This window comes from Schistocerca serialis, chromosome 2, assembly GCF_023864345.2.
Source record: "Schistocerca serialis cubense isolate TAMUIC-IGC-003099 chromosome 2, iqSchSeri2.2, whole genome shotgun sequence".
Lineage (NCBI taxonomy): Eukaryota > Metazoa > Arthropoda > Insecta > Orthoptera > Acrididae > Schistocerca > Schistocerca serialis.
This window is the reverse complement of record NC_064639.1, coordinates 289889672-289913802: the sequence shown is the minus strand read 5'-3', so window position 1 is coordinate 289913802 and position 24131 is coordinate 289889672.

The following is a 24131-nucleotide window of genomic DNA, read 5'->3' as shown; positions in this document are numbered from 1 at the left end:
AATTTACATTATCTTTGTTGTTATTGTTGTAGCTTATTTTGTAATGTTGTAGTTTTGACTTTGTATCAATTTTCCTGTGATAGTATGTTCCATAGATCTGAAAATCTGAATACTATGTCCCGATATATGTATAGATCATGGGTTGTATAGTAAATATTTTTCTTATGTTTAGTGTATTATGTTACACTTCATACTTCTACACATCTGTATTCCATCCTTTGGTGTCATGTTGTACCCCAATTGGCAAACCTTGTAGTCTGTCACAAAATATTGTAAACATATTGTTTCCATTTTTGTTTTGGGGGGGATATTGCAAAGCGTCACTCTCCTCTAACATACCTTCATTCAACAGAAGTAATCAATACCAAAAAATATTTTTGAGTCATGTACAGGTTAATATTATCTCAGCTGTTAAATTGAAGAAATTTCAGGTGATTTTTGTATATTATGTATTATATTTCAGGTGAAAGCGTATAAAAACAAATTATTTTACTACTTTATTACAACTGATGCATATTAACTCTGTATGTATAATCAAAATTACTTTTTTTTAGAAACATTTGAAATTACGAAACATCTGGTATACTCAAAATTTCTATTATTAATTGCACAATCTGGTGCAAATTACTAAATTTATTTTGCTTTTGTTCATGTTCATCTCGTATCCTCCTTCCAACACACTGTCCATTCTGTTCAACTGCTCTTCCAAATCCTTCACTGTCTCTAACAGAATTACAATGTCATTGGCAAACCTCAAAGTTTTTATTTCTTCTCTCTGGACCCTAATTCCTACTCCAAATTTTTCTTTTGTTTCCTTTAATGCTCAATATACAGATTGACTAATATCAGGGATAGGCTACAACCATGTCTCACTCCCTTCTCAACAACTGCTTCTCTTTCATGCCCCTCGACTGCCATCCGGTTTCTGTACAAATTGTAACTAATGATATAACTTCGTGAATATTATTCTTTTGTCAAGAAAGTTAGTAAAATTCCTTTGGTTTGGAAACTCTTTGGAACATTATTAGTACTGGAGAATGAGTTAGAAGTAGTGGGCATGCCTCTGATGGAATCGGATGTGTTTTTATGTTTGGCAATAACAATGTAATTTTTGGTTTCATGGAAGCGGAAACTGTAAAGACAGTGTGATATAGAAAAATGTGATAGAATAAAAAAAGTACAAAAACAGAAACTACACTGCAGGCCTCCTCAACAGTCATCATATCATCTGGAACTCACAAAGTAAAAAATTTCAGCGTCAAGAATCAATCCCATGAAGTGACAAACTGGAGCCAACTACAAGAAAATGAAGATAAGTAAAAAAGTTATTTGCACATCTTATTTCTATCGAAGCTTATTAAATGATTCAGTTATTTTGAAAAGTGAAAATCAATTGGTGATCTGAGGGAGCGTAAGATTACAATGTGACACCGACTGAGTAAATTGTAATCTTACAAAAAACAGAAGATTCATCAGTGATTAACGGAAATGAGATTTTTTTTTAAGATACTGCTAGGAAGAAGAAAATTGGTGGGGACACTATTCTCCCTGTAGAATGTCTTCAAGAGGGCTGTTTCAGAGTAGGACACAGATGTATGGCTAAAATCCTGAAACCTTATACAGAATGATTTGAAAGTGAATACTGTGTGGAAATCAGGAAATCTGGGAAGATAATGAATGGATGAAAACCATGAATGGAAATGGATGATAGGGAGAAGCAAAGTAAAATAAAAGAAAGGAAATCAGCTTTCACCAAACAAACATTTTTTTACTCCATAATGTCTCTGGCTCAGTAACAGATGATTACACAATACACCAATGTGTTTCAAAAACTTTTTGAAGATAAATAAGAAGTTTGAAGATGTTAAACTATAAACTGCAACCAGTGAGTTTAAAGGCTTTTGAGAAGACTGTGTACAAGAGATTAGTAATACATCTTTTGTTATTGTGGTCTCCAGTCCAAAGATTGGTTTAATATGGCTCTCCATTCTCCATGCTACTCTATCCTGTATCAGCCTCTTCATCTCTGAGTAGCTACTGCAACCTACATCCCTCTGAATCTGCTCACTGTATTCAAACCTTGGTCACCCTCTATGATTTTTACCCCCACATTTCCCTCTAGTACTAAACTGGTGATACCTTGATGCCTCAGAATGTGGCCTACCAACCGATCCCATTTATTAGTCAGTTTGTATCACAAATTTCCCTTTTCCCCAATTGTGTTCAGTACCTCCTCATGAGTCACATGATTGACCCATCTAATATTCAGCATTGTTCCATAGCAACATATTTCAGTACCTTCTATTCTGTTCTTATCTAAACTGTTTATCATCTATATTTCATTTCCATACATGGCTACACTCCATACAAATACTTTCAGAAAGGACTTTCTGATACTTAAATCTAAACTCAGTGTTAACAAATTTCTCTTCTTCAGAAACACTTTTCTTACCATTGCCAGTCTATATTTTATATCCACCCTACTTCATTCATGGTCTGTTATTTTGCTTCCCAAATAGCAAAACTCATTTACAATTGTAAGTGTCTCATTTCCGAATCTAATTCCTTCCGCATCACCTGTTTTAATTCGACTACATTCAATCATCCTTATTTTGCTTTTGTTCATGTCCACCTTATATCCTCCTTTCAGCACACTGTCCATTCTGTTCAACTGCTCTTCCAAATCCTTTACTGTCTCTTAACATAATTATAACTTTTTATTTCTTCTCTGTGGACCCTAATTCCTACTCCAAATTTTTCTTTTGTTTCCTTTAATGCTTGCTCAATATACAGACTGACTAACATCAGGGATAGGCTAGAAACCTGTCTCACTCCCTCCTCAACCACTGCTTCACTTTCATGCCCCTCGACTCTCATAACTGCCTTCTGGTTTCTGTACAAATTGTAACTAGCCTTTCACTCCCTGTATTTTACCCCTGCCACCTTTAGAATTCCAGTCAACACTGCCAAAATCTTTCTCTAAGTCTACAAATACTATAAATTTAGATTTACCTTCCCTTAATCTATCTTCTATGAGAAGTCATAGAGTCAGTATTGCCTCGTGTGTTCCTACATTTCTCCAGCATCCCAGCTGGTCTTCCCTGAGGTCATCTTCTAACAGTTTTTCCATTCTTCTGTAAAGGATTTGTGTTAGTATCTATTAACACAGTAATACATCAAAGTGCAGGTAATTTGTCTCCAGACTAGCAGTTTAACTCTAGGGAAGGAGAAGAACAGGTATGAGACACATCTAGGGATAAATTGTAGGGTGAAAACAGACTACAGTTTCTTCAATTCAGAACTGTACACATTCCAGCATGTGCCTGTGTGTCAGATGAAGTTCAGAATTGAGAGTAATGGTCATATTTATCAAACAACAAACAGATGGGTTATTCCTAATAAAATTTTAGCCTGTCAGAGCTACACAGTAAGGCCGGAAAGGGTGGGCAGGAGACATTATGAAGGTTTTGGGGTACAAGATAAAGGGGGAAGTTGCTGTTGCCTAGTTTGGTAACTGGGTCTCTGTTTATCTTGATACATATGAAGAAGTTGACACTAAATATGAAGGGATATTTTAAAAAATTCTGTATGTAAAAGACACTCACAAAATACATGGCCTATTCACAGCTCAAAATCAGAAAAAAACAGTGTCTACCATAAAGAGTGGGGCAGGTGACAGATGATTCAAAGACATACTCCCAAAGATCTTGTTAACATGATGCAGAGAGTTGTTTTATCTTTGACATATGCTCATGAACCTACACTGCAGACAGTATGTTGAGTCCAAGTCTGTTACCTTCTGGATTGACCAAAAAATTGACTGACTGCCTAATGATGATATTCATTGAAAATGTGAGGCCTTTGCTGGCACAGGATCTGTACATGAAGTGGTTGTGCACATCTCAGACCTGAAATTCAGATGGATTCATGGCTGTGCTGAGATCACTGTGAGCCCAGGTTTGCTCAGCTTCAAAAGTGTTCACATGTCTTTGGGCCTGCATAGAGACTAGTGCACTTTGGGTAAGATTTCTGGAGACCATGCTGACTGGTGTCAGTTCCTACGACATAGTTGTACTGGTGTAGGTGATAGACTATTGTAAATAATCAACAGATGGTACTCGGACAACACCTTCAGGGCACATGGCGTGTCCCAGTACTTCTGTGTGCACATTTTGCTATATGAAGTTTAACTGTATAAGTAACAACATTGTACATAGAGGGGGGGGGGGGGGGGGATGATGAGCCCAAGAAATCCAAATGCACCTGCTACATTTTATCACGGACAATAAATTGCGCAATTCTATGAGTTGGAATAAAAACTTAAGAAACATCAAAAGGGGTACAGTAGGGTTAGAAGAAATGTGGTGAAAATATTAATATCAGATCAGTTAAAAATCATGATATAAGTTTTTCTGCAAAGGAACAGAGCAGGGAGTAAATTAAGGAATAGCCTTTTTGTAAACAATATAATTAAAATCAGTAGCCTATTACAGATAATACAAGAACCTCACAATAATTTTAAAAGTAAACAAAAGACATTCCATGCAAATCATCCAACCATATCCATCAATGTGCCTGCATTCTGAAGAGAATGTAGAAGTCTCTATCAATAATTACTGAAGCCGATTAATAACAGTAAAATTTACTACAGAATTAACAGTGCATAATGGAGACTTAATGACCACAGTAAGGCATAATTCCTCACATTGCCCACACTTCTGTAAAATTTGGGAAGTGGAGGTCAAACCCAAAGTGGGATCAGAGTTTAAAAAGCCAAAAAAGTTAGCAAAAAAGTGTTAAAAAAAGCGAAAACCTCCAGAAGTCCGAAGAACAGTAAAAGTATCAAAGTAAAAAAGTGTCCAAATATAAAGATCGTATTAGTCACCCCTTATGACAGGTAAGGCATGGCTGCAGGTCTACTCTAGCCTTAGCCCCTGACACTGCAGGGGGAAAGAGAGAGACTGAGTGAGTAGAGAGAGAGAGAGGGAGGGAGAGAGAGGGGGGGGGGGCAAAGTCACTACCACTCTGACTTGGTTATTGCTTCTGAGCTAAAGCCTGTGCCTTGGTTCTGGGCTAAAGTTTGTGTCCAGAGTAAAATATGAAAATTTGACTAAGCTCAATAGTCACCACTGAAAACTTCTCAAAGTCCAGAAGTGTCATGATGAGCAGAACCACCCCCAGAAGCACAATGTTGAACATGAATGGGACAGCAGTGATCTGTGGACAGGACAACAGCAGTGGCAGTGAATTCGGAGATGAATATTTCTTCAGCCGATGGATGAACAGCTGGTTGTTGGCAGACTATGGTCTTAATTCCTGGTCAAATTGTATCACTACAGCTTTCTTACTGGCTTGTTCCTTTGTTGGTGGAGGCATAATATAGTCTAATCAGCATTCACTGCTGGCTGGTGCCCATGTCCATGGCTGGCTTGGTGTGGTCATTAGTATCACCCTCTGTTCGACCACCAATAAAATTCTTCTTGTGATTCAATGGTCAGCTGCTCGTAAAGTGAGTCATGAGAATTTAAATACTGTGCTTGTGGACGGTTGGCTGTCAGCATTTTATGGAGGAAATGCCACTGCATTCCTCCCATCAGGATAGAGATGACCCAGAAGAGGCAGTCAGTGGAGTCCTCGATGATTTCCATATCCTCCAAACCCAGGGGGTAGAGCCCTCCTGCAGTTCAGCATCCATTGGCATGATGGCCAGTTAGTGCTCCAGGAGCAATTGGCATGCCTCCTCCCAGTATTGTGCCAGGTTGCCACCTGGAGGTGGTGAAAGTGGCTCTGGAACACATATTGGAGGTAGATCGTTACTTCTCTGGCACCTCTCCTCTGATGAGGACCCATCAGCACTCCCAGTTTCCACTATGGCATGGCCCAGGAGATGCTGAACAGTGGCAGGGATCACCTCAGCTCACCTCTGGGTTATGCATTGCCAAAGACAGGATCCTAATTATTGTAAAGGTAGTGCTGAGGGTGAGAGCAGGGAGTTGCCTTTGGCCCCAGTTGTCAATCTGGGATTGTAATGGAATTATGTAAGAGTCTGGTCATTTGGGTTTTAAAATGCTGGATGAAACACTCATCAAGGTCATTAGAAGCTATATGGAAAGGATTCTTGTGTATCAAGGAGATCCATTAGCTCTGCAAAACTCTTTGAATTCTAAAGACATAAATTTCAGACTGTTGTCAGTTGTAGTGGTTGTGGGGAGTCCATAAAGTGAAAAAATTCACACCAAAGCTTGGATAGTGGTGGTGGCAATGAGATGTCATACAGGAAACAAAAGCAAAGCCAGAGCTGGCATCAACCACTATCAGCCAAGAGGACCTCATGAAGGGCCAGTCAAAATTGAAGCAATCACAGTCTGTTCTCAAACCCATGGCTGTAGATGGTGGAGTCAGTTGTCTCACTGTCCAGCATCACCGTCATGTTGTGATGATACTGTTAGCTTCCGAAAATGGCAAATAATCCCTGCCTTAAAATCCAGGCGTATTTATGTGTCTCTAGTGCCCATTTTTTCACTAAAACCTGACACCTAGTCATGTTGTCATAACAAGAGATTCAACCTGGTGGTGCCACCCTACTTGCTACGTTGTTACTGTTGTACGATACCATTTATCGCTGATCTCAACTATCCTTTCTGGGCAATCCACTGGTGCATCTGTTACTGTGATCCACATATCCCTTCAACAGAGGCTACCAACCCACCACTGTTAACACAATGCTATATGGAACTTCCATAATACTTCTCCTTACTTTGTTAAAGACTAATCATTTTTGTCCAAAGACAGAGTCATGGCACAACATTAATCAAGCTGTTGTCTCCTTCTGCAATTTCTATCCATTTCCAAATTAGTTATTTGTTGTGTCTCAGGATGTCTTTTATTAACCTCCTGTACCCAATTTAAGTCAAGTTGTACCATAAGTAATATTTTCTCCCTAGCTCACTATAGCACATGTTCATTGATTACCCTGTCTACTCATTTAGTCTTCAACAGTCTTCTTTAGTGCCACAGTTCTCTTCTTCACTATACCATTTGTCACTCACATTTCACTTCCACTTTCTTCTTCTTCTCCTTCTTCTTCTTGTTCTTGTTCTTCTTCTTCTTCTTCTTCTTTTTCTTCTTCCACTTCTGCTTTCTCATCATTGTTGCCCTCTTCACATATAAGATGGTTTTCACTGCCACCAAGAGTGTTACTTATTTCACACTTCTTGGAAGATTTAACAGTAATGTCTTCTCTCACTCTAGACCATGACTGTTTTATCCACTGACCCACTTGTTTGATTGCAGGTCATTTTAAAGCTCCCTTCGGCATGAATTCATGTTGGATCTCATCCGCCATCCATTTGTTCCATTCCTCTCCCATATACACTTTAAATGGTTTATTTATTGAGACATCAAGAGTTTGCAATTATGAGACGTAGGTCCTCCTGGAATAACAGAAAGCTCTGCATTTTGCTGTCTCAGTTTCTCTTTTACAGAATTTTTAAAATGACTACTAAACTGATCTACAATACGAAGAGAACTCCTCTTCAATAAAGCACCTTTCTTTCTCTTGTACACTCTGTTAAGCCATAATTTCATACCAGCCTTGTCCATCCTCCCTTGTCATGTATGGAACAGCAAAGCCTGGCAGTATTTCAGAAAGTTTTGGCACTGTTCTGTGCTTGAAAATGAACATTGCATTAAGTTCAGTAGTGTCAGCACAACATGAAAGAACAACAGTATAGCACATTTTTTCATGTCCACTTGTTGTTATAGTTACAGATTTAGCACTTTTCATGGCAACAGTTCTGTTACTTGGCACATCAAATATCAGAGGCATTTTGTCCATGTTCACTATTTGGCTTAGTTTCACACTGTTTTTCTTTCAGTGTTGAATAATAAAGTGATGGAAAGACAATATTTTCTCTTCATGCTCTAGTGGCATTTTCTGAGATATTTTGATTTTGGTTCATATGCTAAGTCCATGACAATTCATAAACCTGTAGGACCAACCACGTCCGCTCTTTAAGTTGCACTGTAGTGCTAGCTTATAAGTGTGTATTTGAATCATTTTTGTGTTAATTCCAATGTCATTTTGATGGTGTTCTCAAATCCATTTCAGTATGTCATCTTCTGGTTTTGGGCATTTTGCATTCAGTCCTCTGTATGCACATTTAACTTCCTCTTTTTTTAGTTCTTCTTTACTAGCTCCCCAGTCACAAATGGTTTTTTTGTTGGTGGAGGGCTAAAATGCTGCATAGCTGCTCTGTTTCCATGTTCACATTCAGTTTATAGCCCGCATTATAAGAATGCCTTTTTTTCCATTATGAAACTAGCTATTAACAAAAATATTATACTGTTATAGGCACCATGGACTGCAATGATGCATCACAGGCTGGACAGTGTTCTGGATTGGTGATGGCAGGGTAGATGGAAGACAGTGTTAGGAAGCCTGTGAATCCACATGGCATCGAATATGTGGCCATTTTTAAGATGGGTGGGAATTTAAACACTGGACATTTTTATATTAATTTTGAATATAAGATGCACCTGTATTTAGGAGGCAATTGTTTGAAGAAAAAAGTGTGTCTTACAGTCCATAAAATACAGTAGCTCTTCATTCCTTAGTACTTCAATATCCCACTTCTTTGCACATTGATTCTTCCAGACTAGTCTCTTAAACTTCAGCCTACACTTCATCATTACTAAATTCTGATCTGAGTCTGTATCTGCTACTGGTCATGTCTTACAATCCAGTATCTGATTTCAAAATCTCTTGTTTATCATCATGTCTCTCTCTCTCTCTCTCTCTCTCTCTCTCTCTCTCTTCTCAGCGATCACAGGCCCTGTAGACCACGCGCTGCATCAATGATCTGCTTCCACTGCCTTCTATCTCTCGCATCCTCTCTCCACCCTGTGGAAATCCCTAATGCTGCGATGTCCTTCTCTATGTCATCTTTCCACCTTGTACAAGGTTGGCCCAATGGTCTTGTTGCCTGGAGAGTTCCTTCAAATGATTTCTTGGTGATTCTGTTGTTTTCCATTCTGGCCACATGTCCAGACCATTGCAGTCTCCTACGTTTTAATTTCTGGATGATAGAGGGTTGCTTCATTAACTCATAAATTTCATTTTTCTTTCAAATTCTCCATACGCCATTCTCCAACACAGGTCCGCAGATTTTTCTCATTACTTTTCTTTCAAAAACATTCAGTTTCTCTCTTTCATTCTCTGTAAGCGTCCAGCTTTCTGAACCATACAGTACTATTGGGCAGATAATAGTGTTGTATATCTCCATCTTTGTGGTGATTGACAAAGCTTTACTTTTAAGTGGGTTGATAAGTGAGTACAGACATCTTGACCCTGAGGCTATTCTTTCACTTATTTCCATTGTTATGATATTTTTACTGTTGAAACATGATCCAAGGTATTTAAACTGGGGAACTTTCCTGAATTTAGAATGTTGGACAATTTCAAAGTAAGGATTTGGGTTTAGGACTCGACCTATTTCCATATATTTGGTTTTCTCATGGTTAATCAAAAGCCCGATTTTGCTGGCACTCTGCCTGAGAGATCTGTACATGTCTCTCAGTTCTTCTTCAGTTTCACTCAGCAACACTATAGCATCTGCATAAGCCAGGAGTTTTACTTCACTGTGTTCGAATCGGAGACCATTGTATAGATGTAAATTACTCTCCCGAACCACTTTCTCTAATGCAAGGTTGAAGAGGACACATATAGAGTGTCTCCCTGTTGTAAGCCTATTTTAATTGGAAAGGTGGGGGATATGGATCCTCTGAACTTCACTGCTGCCTGGGAGCCACCCATGCACAGTTGTATCATCCTAATGATTTTACTGGGTATACTAAATTCTCATAAGGTGTTGTAGAGGCTACTTCTGTGGATGCTGTCGTAGGCTCGCTGGAAGTCAATGAAGAGACAGTGGATGTTTTTGTTAAATTCCCAGTATTTCTCAAACATCTGTCGTATAGTAAACAAATTATCAGTTGTGGAGCGGTTTGTTCAAAATCCAGCCTGGTAATCTTGAATAATGTTTTCCATGTAAGGTTTAAGTTTTTCCAGAATGGTCATTGACAGGATTTTGTATGTTATGTTCAGCAAACTGATTCCTCTGTAATCTCCACATTCCATTCTGTTTCCTTTCTTGTGTATGGGACAAATTATTGCAGTTTTCCAATCTTCAGACAGCATATCAGTTTTCCAGATCATTGTGATAAGGTTATTAATTTCTTTGCGTAGTTTGCTTCCACCCTCTTTTAACATCTCTGCTGATATCTGGTCCTCGCCTGCTGCCTTGTTGTTTTTGAGCTTTTGAATGGAGTGGATCACTTCCTGTTCTGTGATTCTACATTTGTCATTATTAATGCTGTCACTCTCAGACATTGCGTAAGTGAAGGTTATGTGCAGAGCAGTGCAGTTTAACATTTCTGAGAAATACTCTTTCCATCTTTCTAGGAAACCTTCCAGCTGTGTTAGCATATTTTGATTTTTATCTTTTATGAATAGGTTTCCACTCTGATAAGCTATCTTACTTTCCTTTGTATACTGAAACAACTTGTTTGAGTTTCCATTCCTGATCATCATGCCATCTAACACATATCTTGTGACCTTTTCTGAGTGTACCTACTGCACTTGTGATTCTTGAGCAGAGAATTCACAATTACTTGCTGAAATTTATTGCAGAACTCAATTAGTCTTCCTGATCTCTCATTTCTACTACCAAGCCCATAGTCTACTTCTCCACCTTTAAGCACGTTCCAGTGCCCCAAAACTATTAGATTTTCAGCTAACTTTGCATACTGAACTATCTGTTTAATATCCTCATATACTTTCTCCATCTCTTCATCTTCTGCTTATGACATGGGCATGTATACCTGAACTATTGTTGTCAGTGTTGATTTGCTGTTGATTCTGATGAGGATAACTCTATCACTGAACTATTCACATTAAGTCACTATCTGCTCTACTTTCCTATTCATGAAAAATCCCACTCCCATTATACCATTTTCTGCTGCTGTTGGTATTACCATATACTCATCTAACTAGAACTCTTTGTCTTCTTTCCATTTCATGTCATGGACCCCCACTATATCTAGACTCAGCCTTTGCATTTCACTTTTCAGACTTTCTAATTTCCCTGTCATGTTTAAATTCCTGACACTCCATGCCCTGACTCATAGAACATTATCCTTTTATTGTTTATTCAATCTTTTTCTCATGATGACCTTCCCCTTGGCAGTCCCCTCCTGGAGACCCAAATGGGGGACTAGCCTGGAATCTTTTGACAGTGGAGAGATCATCATAGAGCTTTATCAATTACAGACCACATCTCCTGTGTATATAGATTATGTATCTTTAATGCAATGATTTCCATTGCCTTCTGTATCCTCATGCCAATGATCATTGCTGATTCTTCCACCTATTACAGGTACTTTCCTACCCCAAGGACAAGAATGTGCCCTATAGCTCTGTCTGCTCTTCCACCCCTTTAGATGAGTCTGTTGGCAGAATGAGGGTCACTTCTCATGGTGGAAGACTTTTGCCACCATTTGCTTATTATATTTATTCAAAATTTAAGCAATATATTTGTTTCAATATAGTGGTGCAGATCCCCTCATAATTGTAAAAAAATATAGACATATGGACTTATTCAGCTTATAACAGGCTCTATGAAACTTCCTGTTCAATGACTTACCTTCAGACAAGATGCTGCTCATTATTTTGTAGTTATTTTGCATTGAGTCCACATCACATCTATAGTTCTAAATTAGTACGTATCTTGTTTGTTTGTTATCTTCCATGAAGTATGTTACTGACCCCAGTCATTGTCCATGCACTAAGAAATATTAAATGATCAAATGATTGTTGTTCAGGTAACTACTGATGGTCATTCCAGTAAATGCAGTTTCTGAACTTTAATGTAGATTTATTCTTTAGTTTTTCCACACCAAGCACTAGTAATGTATAATACTTCTGCCTTCAGCAACACTACAAAACAATATCAATTCCCTTTGCAGCAATTCTTCTGCCAAAAGCTTCCATTCCACAACACACTGCCACCAAATCTCCCTCTCCATGAACAAGGATCGTGATTTCACTTAGTGGTCAAAGAGTTTATAACACTACTGATAATAATCCCAGGTGCAACTTTGAAACAATTAACAAAATAGATTTACATGAATTCAAGTGAAACACTTCAAAATTTTAAATAATTTTGAAGTAAATATTTAAGTGTGGAGTAATTCCTTTCGTGAATGTGTATGTGCTGAAATTATTCTTATGAAATTTAAAGTATGATACCCACTGGTATCATACATTTCTTGTTGTATTGTTGGCTTGAACTGCATTAGGTAATCACCCAAGAATTCCACATACAATCATTTATGATTGGGAATCTGCTAGTCACCTGATGCAACAAGTAAAATAAAAACATATATAAATTTTTGTACAAATCAAATTATAAAAATTATCAAAACTAGTTTTACAATAAATTGTGTCTTATCTTCTGGATTTTGTTCCTTCAGTCCATCATAGTGTCCTTCTGCTGTAGAGCTCAAACAACGCTATAATGTCTGCACCAAACATATTGCCAATGAGGTGTAGTGAGTCCACCACTTTTCACAAAGGTGTCTCTGGTGGACTCACTACATCTCATTGGCAATTTGTTTGGTGCAGACATTATAGCGTTGTTTGAGCACACTCTCTCCTCTACATATTTTATATTTAACAACAAATTTTACGAACAATCTGACGGTGTCACCATGGGGAGTCCTTTGTCTCCCCTGGTGGCCAATCTTTTTATGGAGGATTTTGAGGAGAGAACACTTGACTCTGCCACTTTTAAACCGACAGTATTTTGGCGGTACGTTGATGACACTTTTATAGTGTGGCCTCATGGTCTGGACCATCTCCAAGAATTTTTACGTCACATGAACTCCATACATGAAAACATAAAGTTTACCATGGAGATAGAGAAAGATGGTTGTCTGCCATTTTTAGACGTCTTGGTGCGACGAAAGAGTGATGGCACACTTGGCCTCTTTCTGTACAGAAAGCCCACTCATACAGACCTGTATCTACAAGCTACTAGTTGCCACCATCCAGCACAAACAATGGGCATTCTCAAAACCTTGATCCACCGTGGCCATACTATCTCTGACGCCGACAGTCTTCAAGCGGAACTGGAACACCTGCAAAAAGTATTTTTGAAGAATGGCTTTTCACCTAGGCAAGTGAACAGAGTGATGAAGACCTACAAACGATGGAACAAGGAAAAGGAAGAGGCCTTCAGGTCGACTGTTTATCTACCATTTATTGGGAATATTTCTTCAGAGATAGGCAGAATATTGAGAAAGTATCAAATGAGAGTCATCTTTCGTCCTCCTTCCAAAATTTCATCACTGGTGGGATCCGTTAAAGATGACCTGGGCCTGCATAAATCAGGTGTTTACAAAATTCCGTGTGAATGCGGCAAATCATATATAGGGCAAACAACACGAACAGTGCAGGAACTCATTGTGGAACACCAACGGCATACTCGCCGTCTCCAACCCACCAAGTCCGCAATCGCCGAACATTGAATTTCCACAGACCATTCCATGAATTACAACAACACAAAAATTTTGGCCCATACATCAAACTTTTGGAGCTTGATTATCAAGGAACCTGTGGAAATAAGATCGTCTGACAACAAGACTCTCGTCAATTGAGATAACGGTTAACAGCTAAACTCTGCTTGGAATCCTGTTATAGAGAAACTTTGCAGTCGACGTAGCTATCTACATAAAGATGGAAATCGACCTGATACTGATACACCAGGCTTTCACCATGGAGGGCGCAAGGCGCAGCACACTGAGCCATTATAAACATGCATGCTGAGCAGCGCATGCACAATGTCACCTCAGTACGGCTTTAAATAGCGGAGCTCAGCACATACTTGCCAGTACTACTACAGTGGCACTCACCTGAAGATGGCCAGAAAACTCTGTGCCGAAATATCGTGGCAAGCCATTACTGATATCCGGCAGTTCTCCCATGTTTTTATGGAACAATCAGTACGCCGGGAAAGCTTTAAACATCACGCCTCAATTGTTCATTACAGGGTGTCTGTAAGTAAAGTTCCAGTTTCAAAATGCTGTAGGAAGAGAATCACTGCTCAGAATTATATCAAATTTGAATAGCATATTATTGACACATTGGGAAATATCATAGAGCAACAAGATTTAATGGAAATTTTACTAATAGATGCCACTGAAAGCATATTAACATAAATGGGGTCATCTACAAATGACAGATTAATCAAAATACAATGGCTACGGTTTGAGCTGTACATTACACCTTCCATACTGTTCAATGTGCATGACTGCACAAGTTTGGCAGTCAAGAGCTGTGGAACTGTTATTTAGGTCAGCCCAGCCACCATTGCAAAGTCATACCACATCAGATTTAAAAACTTGGTTTTTAATTGTTCTGAGACTAAAAACTGCATAAAAAGCAAAATGACATTGGTTTTTAGTTGTCGTGGGGCTAAAAACCAGATAAAAAGCAACGTGACTTCAATATATAGTAGTTGTGAAACTGGCTCAAGATATGCTCAATATGTATATGCTGTCCACCGTTTTCTGCCATAAGTTGAAATCAAGCAACAGCACATTACACAACAGACTGGAGTGTTTCAAGAGTCACATTCGGAATGTGTTGCATGATGTGTGCCTTCAATCCAGCTACATTCATAACTGGAACACTGAATACAACATCTTTCAGATAACTCCACAGCAAGAAATCACATGGATGATCAGGTGATCTGGATGGCCAGGCTGTTGGGAAATGCTGGCTGATAATTCTAGAATTTCCGAAATGCCTCTGCAGCAGCCACAACACTAGCTGTGCAATGTGTATAGGAGTGCCATCTTGCATAAAAATTAAGCTATCCCTGCTGTTGAAGGGTTGGAATGACAGTGGCGCACAAAGAACTATCGTAACGTTTACCAGTGACAGTACATGTAATGGGACTCATCTTCTCCAAAAAAATAGGTGTATGATAAACAATACCATCAACCTACACTGCACATCACCTTTGCAGAATCAATTTTTATCAGTTGATGTGAGGGACCAATGACCCTGTAATTTGGTCCCATTGTACCCCAAATCAACCAACTAACCTACCAGTCAGTTGATGTATATGCAGATTTTCTGTTGTCCGTATCCTGCAAGCCTAGTATTGACATGTGTTTCGAGATGGAAATGGGCTTCATCTGTCCACAGAACATTCCAGGGCCATTCATTGTCCACTTTCATGTGGGCAAGAATTTCCAGAGTGAATGATTGTGTTTCAGGTGGATCATCAGGAAGCAACTCCTAAACATGAGTGATTATGTGTGGATAGCAATGCAGTATGTTTTGTAGGATTTTATGCATGTTTACTCCTTGAGAATAATATGCTGTTCAATTTTGATGTCATTCTCAGCAGTGCTTCTCTTTCTACAGCGTTTTGAAACTGGAACTTTAATTATGGACACCTTGTATTATTAAGTATCTTCAAATATGAATAATAGTGTCAATTTTCATCACCACTTTCATGACCTACAACACTAAATGTCACTTACAAATACAAATATCTCTCAATCACTATATGTAATTATTACTTCAATGTAAAACATTATAATTTTTTTGAAATATCAGCACAAATGAGTAATTTTAAGTAGTTGAGAATGACAGCATCAATAGAAGAAGATATTTCCAAAAGATTCACAGAATGGGATAAGAAGGGATGTAGTGTAAAGTGAAGAAATGCTATGACAGTTGGAGTCCTGTGCTTGCCATGGCATGTATAGTAAAGAAAACAGCTAATCAAATAGTGAAACCATTGGCGCACATAGCAAACTTGTCAATGGCTGAGGGCGTGTTTCCACAGAAACTGAAAATTTCTAAAGTCGTTCCCCTGTTGAAAAAGGGTGATAAGCTTAAAAAAGAAAACTACAGACCTGTCTCACTTTTCCCAACTTTCTCTAAGGTTTTAGAGATACTAATGAAATATAGAGTCACACATTATCTTAATATCCACAATCTGATAAACAGTAATCAGCATGGATCTAAAGCTGTGAGAAGTACCGAAACAGCTGTACTGGAATACACAAAAGAAATTATCACTAAATTGGAAGAGGGAAAAAGTGTAGTTTGGATAAATCTAGATTTGTGAAAAGCCTTTGACACTGTTGACCACAGCCTACTTTTGGAAAAGCTTGAAGCTATAGGTATCAGAGGACCAGTAAAAAAGTGGTTTGAGTCTTACCTGGAAAAGAGGATGCAGGTGGTTGAAATTACAGCACCAAATATTAATCAAAAAATTAAACTAGGATCAGATCCAAGAGAGGTTACAGTAGGAGTACCCCAAGGAAGTGTATTAGGCCCCTTGCTGTTCATTTACATTAATGATATTCAGGTGTCAGAGAGAAAAGCTAGAATCATGTTATTTGCTGATGATACTGGTTTAATAGTTAGTGATATGAAGCAGTCATTGCACAGTACTGTGGACCATGTCCTACAAGATATACAAAAATGGTTTAGTGCTAACAAGCTAACACAAAAAAAAAAAAAAAAAAAATAACTATGTGCAATACGGAAAAATAAGTGAACATGACGACCTAATCCCACCATGGAGGGCATACAACTTGAAAGAGTACAGTGTGCAAAATTTCTGGATATGCACATTGATGAGAAGATTAACTGGAAGGATCATGTGATGAGCTTATCACTAAAACTAAATTCAGCATGTTTTGTACTTAGAATAATTTCAAGAGTCTGTAGTAATGACTGTACCAGATTAGTATATTTTGGTTATTTTCAGTCCATTTCATCCTATGGGATAGTATTCTGGGGAAAAACAAATTGTCATCTAAATGAGATTTTCAAATTACAAAAACGCGCTATTCAGATAATGAGCCAGAGCCCACCTCAAACGCATTGTAGGCCCCTTTGTAAAGCATTGAAAATTTTAACAATTCCATCATTATACATTCTGAAATGTCTGTTGGTGATCAAAAGAAATCAGGACAAAATGAAAACCAATACAGACTACCATAATTATGATACATGGCACTGTAAAGATCTCCACATACAAGCTGTAATGTGTATGTAATCAAGGCATCAAACTTTTTAATGCACTACCGAAACATATCAAAGAGCTGGAAAATGAGGATAAATTTAAAACTGTTATAAAGAATCACATGCTTGACAAATGTTATTACAGCATAAGTGAATATCTCTGCACAGCTGTATAAGAATATATGTTTAGGTTAATGTGACAAATGAAATTACATCAGTGAATATGTCTGTCAAGTACATAAGAAATTATGTTATAAAAACACTTATTAGTTGTATATTGTATTAAACATAAGATAGATTCATATGAATTCAGCACAGATAAAAATTTTGTAAAGATTTATATAGTTCTTAAAATGTACCCTGACAAATCCTATATCACAGTTTTAAATTTATCCTCATTTTCCAGCTCTTTGATATGTTTCAGTAGTGGATTAAAAAGTTTGATGCCTTGATTACATACATGTTTCTGACTTCAGGTCCTTGTTACAGCTTGTATGTGGTGATCTTTACATTGCCGTGTATCGTAATTATGGTAGTCTGTATTGGTTTTCATTTTGTCCTGATTTCTTTTGATCACCAACAGACATTTCAGAATGTATAATGATGGAATTGTTAAAATGTTCAATGCTTTAAAAAGGGGCCTACAATGTGGGATGATAATAAATAAATAAAATAAATGTCACATACTAATAATGCATGTTCTCTTGAAGTTTTACACAATTTGATGCTATAAAAACAAATTTAATTTAATGTCAACATTCAAAGGTATTTTTCTTGAACAACAGATACACTATAATTACCACATGAAAACTATCTTCAGCGAAATACAAGGGTTGTTTTTTAAGTAAGGGCCGTTCGCGCGTATAGTCCCGTAGTTCGCGTGGACGCCGCAACAAGCCACCGTGCCACTTGTCAGCATCCTTCCCGTTCACACTGATGCAAGTTGCAGCTCTGTAGCTGACATGTACACATCGCTGTGCTACTTTATAATGTTTACGATTATTGAATAGCCTGCCGCGTGTGAGATACGGTCAGTGATACGTTTTTTGACTCCGAGAAGCCTATCAGCTGCAGAAATTCATCATCAGTTAACAGAAGTTTATGGCTTGAATGCAATGAGAGAAGGTAAAGTGCATCAATGGGTTAGAGAGTTTAAAAATGGCCATCAAAATGTCCATGACGAAGAACGCTCAGGCCGGCCCTCTGTGATCACTGATGATTTGGTGCTTGCAGTCGAAACAAAGATTCGTGAGGACAGAAGATTCACAATTTCCACTCTTTCTTTGGAATTTCCATAAGTTTCAAGATCGATTCTGTACAAAATTGTGTCTGAAAACCTAAACTTTAAGAAACTGTGTTCTCGTTGGGTACCCAGACTCCTCACAGAGGACCACAAAGGGAAGAGATTTGCCACTTCATTGGACTTTTTGATTCATTATGGGGAAGAAGGGGATGACATGTTGAGTCAAATTGTCACTGGAGATGAAACATGGGTAACCCATATCACTCCTGAAAGCAAGCAACAATCGATGGAATGGCGACTCACAACCTCACCCGTCAAGGTCAAAGCCAAACAGACGCTGTAAAAGCGCAAGATTATGGCAACTGTGTTCTGGGACTAGTGCGGTGTTTTGCTAATGGACTTTATGCCACGAGGAACGACAATCAACTCAGATGCCTACTGTGCAACTCTAAAGAAGCTCCGCAGAGCAATTCAAAACAAAATGCGCGGCATGCTGACAAAAGGAGTTTTGCTCATGCACGATAACGCTAGGCCTCACACCTCTCAAAAGACTCGGGATTTGATTGATTCTTTTGGCTGGGAAGTTTTGGACCATGCACCATACAGCCCTGACCTTGCTCCTAGCGATTTTCACCTTTTCCGGTACCTGAAACACCATCTTGGCAGGCAGCGCTTCATTGACGACGATGAAGTGAAAGCGGCCGTGAACTCTTGGCTGTCGGAGCAGGCGACCGAATTCTTTGAAGAGGGAATTGAAAACTTAGTTGTATGGTATGACAAGTGCTTAAATAAACAAGGCAACTATGTAGAAAAATAGGTAAAAGTGTGTAGAATCATAAAATAAAAGTTTTTTTTTACAAAAGTATTTGTATCTTTTTTTAAAAATAAAAACAGCCCTTACTTAAAAAACAACCCTCATATTTTCCTTTCAATCAACAGCTAAAGTTGCAACTTCAGCTTGTGTAATTAGCCATTACTTACACTCTACCAGCTTGTTCAATGATCTGTCTTGAGACACAAGGTATTGATAATTATTTTGTAATTAGTTTGCACTGAGTCCCATATCACATTTGTAGTTCTAAATTAGTACTTATCTTGTTGCTCATTGTTGGTATTATCATCTTCCATGGAATATGTTTCTGGTCCCAAGACATTGTCCATGTACCAAGAAACATTAAATAATCAAATGATTGTTATTCAGGTAACTTCTGAAGGTCATTGCAATAAATGCAGTTTCTGAACTTTGAAATAGATTTAGTCTTTAGTATTTCCACACTCATCATTAATAACATATACTACTTCTGCTTTCAGCAGTACTACAAAACACTATCAAGTCTCTTTGCAACAACTCTTCTGCCAAAAGGGTAAATTTTACTCAACACTTCCACCAAGTCTCTGCACCTCCCTCTCCATGAAAAAGAACAGCAATATCATTTAGAGCTCAGAGAATCTGTAACAATGTTGGTAGTAATCTCTGGCACAGCTTCAAACCAGTAAATAAAACAGATTTACATGAATTCGAGTAAAGTGCTTCAAAATTAATTTCAATGGGCAGGATTAATAAAATGGATATACATGAATACAAGTGAAATGTTTCAAAATTAGTTTGAATGGGCAGGATATAAATATGTAAGTATGGAATAACTCATTATTATCAATTTTTATATCTCAAAATTATTCTTATAAAACTGGGAAGATTGGTGCCCCTTGGTATCATACAATTTTTATAATATTATTGGCTTGATTGCATTACAGACTACATTTCTTGGTGGATAACTGGTATGAATTCAGTCAACATCCACCTCTCAAAACCCCCTTATCAAGTCAAATTCCCAGTGGCACTTCAGTTTGCCAATTTTCTAAGACTTTTAAAAGAATAGTCAACAGAACTTTGGTAATTTGAAGAGAGGCTGATTTTTCCGACAGACTATTTTTTTTAATACCTCATTCCATTCAAAACAGAACACAATTTTGTTCCTTTCTGACACCAGATACAAATTTGTGAGATCCATGGAGGACATAGTCACTATGGGTGTATTGGAATGAAACAAACATGTTATTGTTGCTGTTGTTGTTGTTGTGGTCTTCAGTCCAGAGACTGGTTTGGTGCAGCTCTCAATGCTACTCTATCCTGTGCAAGCCTCTTCATCACAAATAACTACTGCAACTTACTTCCTTCTGAATCTGCTTAGTGTATTCAACTCTTGGTCTCCCTCTATGATTTTTACTCTCCACGCTTCCCTCCAATACTAAGCTGGTGATCCCTTGATGCCTCAGAATGTGCTCTACCAACTGATACCATTGTGACGAAGCAAGCTGGGATGATTTTACTTCCCCTCTTGTTTTGCCATCTGCCTAGTCAAAATTCATTTTCTCATGTCTGACTAATAACCATTAACATATGTGAGTGTAATCTGCATTTTCATGAAAGAGAGAGATTGGCCCTCAGTTTTAAAGAATATAACACCAGATCTAATTTTGTGCTTAGTTTTATGTATGTAATTGATTTTCTAATTTATTTTGACTATTACTAGTTAGTATATTATATTATAGGGGGAAATCAGTAATTGTTTCGTAACTTAAATTCTATTGTTGTCTTATAAACAAATATAAATTCTGTAATAATAGGAAACATTTGGAAGACGAAACGCTAGTAATCTTAAAGTATCTATTTGGCTCTATTCAAAAACATGTTAGCAAAGCTAGCCCTTAATTAATTCTAAAGTAATTAACATTTTTGGCAAAAATATTGTATACAGAACTGTATATGTTAATTTCATGATTTAAACAAATAATTTGACTTAACCCTTGTTGTAGAAGAAGCTGTTAAAAAGAACCAATTTTTTATGTATTCAGTTAATTTAATGAGTTAAGTTTTAATTGTAATTTCCGTAAATTTAACTTCAAAGAATGTGTAGTTTCGGCACCTATAATTGTGAGGATATATAAGGGCCCGATTTTGGCCCTGAGACAGTCAGTCCACAGCCAAGTTTCAGACAAGAAACCTGTGTTGGTTAGAACAACAACAATGCTTCAACTTAACTGTGAAATAAGTGTTATACAATTAGGCTGTGTGTTAAAACAATGACAGTGTCTGCTCCATACATACCTTTCTATTCTTCAAGAACTGTGGATTTTTTGGTTAGGTTTTTTCTGCTTGTAATGTTCAATAGTAAACTATTGTAGCAATCTGTGGAGGTTTGCCAGTTCACTATTAATGAGGTTTATGGGAAATTAAAACAATAGTGCACCGGCCATATATAACTGTGTATTATTTGGGGGCTGTGAACAGTGAAAGTAAACATCTGTGAAACACAAATGTGCACCTGTCAGCTACATCATTTACAATAGACAGTACTACACTTCCACCCCTATTTTTTCAGGCAGTGTGTTGACACTGAGGACAACAAATGCAGTAATAAAGGAGGCAAACCATCACATTTGGTATCCCGGGTGAGGAATATTGTACATAGCCACAATAAACTTGTGATCGCGAACCTGGAACAGTGAATGCAAAGTGATGCAACAGCCAATTAGCACTGGGGTTTCATGGCCACAGTAGGACAGCAGTCAATCAGTGAGTGGGTTCTATGGAAGCAGCCACTGAGCCCAGGAGCAACCAATCAGCATGCAGGTGGACACAGCTGACCATGGGAAAAAAAGACGCCTCACTGAGAGACTTACAACTTACTGCAGCTGTGCAGATGATGAATCAAATGACAACTGCAACAGCATCAGAAGGAGAGTGGTATTAAAAGTGACATGACTAGCTTAAAAGATGAACTGAAGAAAGAAATTAAAAAGGAAATTCAGGTATTTAGTGCTAATCTTTCAGAATTAAATAAGAAGTTTGATGCAGTAGTTAAGGATTGTGATAATACTACTGAGAAATTAACATTGAGTCATAAATGTGTGGAAGAGAGAAAGAAGCTTTGTGATGACAATAGTAGGAAGGTGGAGGTTTCCAAGAAATAATGTACTGAAAATAGGGTTAATCTTGAGAACCAAGTCCATCAGATTAAAAATGATTTAGAAACAGAGATAGAAACCAAATGTGCAATAGGGGTAGAGGAAAAACTGGAAAAAATAAATGGAAAAGTAGATTCAAAATTGGTTAAAAAAGAGAAAAAGGTGGAAGAAGTACAAAATCTAAATCATAGAGGAAGTGACAGTGGGTCTGATTCTGATAGTACTTGTAATTATGATAGCAGTGACGAATCCAATTGATGAGGAAGAGAACCATGCTATCTATCATTTAACTGTCTCTGATAATCATTTTGATGAGCAGGATAATAGTTTTTTCCAAGGAAAGGATTAATGAGGATTTGTTGTATAGACAAGATCACATGGTAAGTAATAAGGAAGTGTGGCGCCCTGTAATAACATCAAGTGTGCAAGGTATACATATTAAATGTTTACTGGACAGTGGTAGTGATTTGAATGGCATTTCATGGGCAGTTTTTGAGCCTATTACGAACGCAGAGGGTAGTAGTGATACATGTTTCGGGAATAAAAATTGTTGGTGCTACTGGTGAGCTATCAGAGAGTGTGAAATGAGAGGTACTATTAACTGTGAAATTGGCAGGACAGCTGTTGGAGTGCAGTTTGTTGGTGATTCAAAACCACAGCATTGATGTAATATTTGGTATTAATTTCTTGTGTAAATAGCAAGTAGAGGGTTCAACATTCTGTGTTGGATTCATTAGGTGGCAATAACGCTTACCTCAGCTGTCTGTCTCAATTTACATGTTTACTGAGGCAGTCAAACGTTTCTCCTATCCTATCTGTAGTTTATAAGTGAATCAGAATTATTCCATCTTTGACTTTCATGTGATTTTCTGCAGCAGAATACTTTAGTATAAGAATATGTTAAAAAAGTTTCTCTAGTATTGCATGTATATATTATGTTGTGTTAGTTATAATTAGTGGAATCATAAGAGGATGAAAGAAAGTAAATTGATACCATGATTAAAGAATTTCTATCAAACAGAGAGGTGAAGTAAACAGAAAATAAAAAGTGTCAGCAAATGTGGAGGAGAAGGTGCAGCTTATCTGGAAACATTACCATCTGAAGTAATCAGCTCATTGGTGTGGTAGCAGAGGCAATATGTGGTATAAAGCATCTTAAAAACTAGAACTTAATATTAATTGTGGTGTAATAGATGTGTTTGTGTTCAGTGCAATCAGTATATGTGAGATAACTATCTAACGTTAAGGAACTGCAACCTGTGTTGGTGAGAACAACAATAATGCTTCATCTTAACTGTGAAATAAGTGTGTTAGAACAATGACAGTGTCTGTTCCATACATACCTCTTTATTCATTAAGAACTGTGGATTTTTTGGTTCGGTTTTTACTGCTCATAGATGATCAATAGTCAGCTATTGTAGCTGTATGTGGATGTTTGCCAGTTAACTATTAATGACGCTTATGGGAAGTTAAAACAATAATGCACTGGCCATAGATAACTGTGTATTATTGGAGTGCGGGGGGTGGGGGTTGTGAACAATGAAAGTAAGCATCTGTGAAATGCAAATGTGCACCTGTCAGCTACATCATTTACAGTGGACAGTTCTGCACTTCCACCCCCTATTTTTTTCAGCCAGTATGCCAACACTGAGGACAAAAAATGAAGAAATAAAGAAGGCAAACTGTCACACCATCTTCCAGTCAAGTTTTGCCACAAATTCCTCTACTCCACAATTCTATCAATTCTATTCAATACCTCCTCATTAGTTACATGATCTACCCATTTAATCTTCAGTATTCTTCTGTAGC